The following is an 863-nucleotide window of genomic DNA, read 5'->3' as shown; positions in this document are numbered from 1 at the left end:
GTTAAAATAGTGAAGACTGTGGCCAATAATCTTGTAACCTCCATAGACCCTTGCTAATGCCAACAAAATGGTCTAAATCTATAACATGTCATTAGTTCTATGAAATTAAATCTTTAAAATGACAATACTTCAATAAAATAAAGTAAAACATCTGAAATTTTGTGGCCATGTTCGTGGAGAGATAGCAATATATATTCTCCTTTGGGTTTTAAAGTTAAGTGGCAGAGTAGTCCCCAGTGTGTGAAGGGCTGCACCACACTACACACTGAACAGGCCACGCAGAGGAGGAGGAAATAGCAGTGTATGAAATACAGAAGAAGAGAGAAAGTCAGCGAAAGAACTTGACAGACAGAGCAGAATGAAAGGTAAGAAACAACAGCGAGGAAAAGCCGATAGAAAGGCCAGGATTCCCAACCTACATTAGACCTAACCAGCACCAGCAGAGTGGCCTCACATCTACCACAGTCCACGCTCACGTTTATCACGTTTTCTGTCACCTCTTCGTCCTATTCGTAGCGGGAACTATAATCATTGAGTTTGTGTAATTCACCACGGTCGTCTTCTGGTCACCCAGCCAGTCTTCCCCATCACGGAGTGAACTCAGAGCTCATAGACCGATCCTCGGGTAGGACTGAGACCACAACACATTCCACACACCGGGACAGCGAGGCCACAACCCTCCAGTTACATTTCCTACCTATTTACTGCTAGGTGAACACTGAACAAACCCTATACACATTTACAGCCGCGCGTGTGTACCTCAGTGGACCTTTTTTTTTTTTTATCTATTTATTGATATATTTACCCCTTAGCCAGATTTCCCTCTTACGTAAAAAAAAAAAAATTACATAAGGGTAGGGGTG

Source organism: Portunus trituberculatus, chromosome 10, assembly GCF_017591435.1.
Source record: "Portunus trituberculatus isolate SZX2019 chromosome 10, ASM1759143v1, whole genome shotgun sequence".
Taxonomy (NCBI): Eukaryota; Metazoa; Arthropoda; class Malacostraca; order Decapoda; family Portunidae; genus Portunus; species Portunus trituberculatus.
This window is presented reverse-complemented; position numbering follows the sequence as displayed.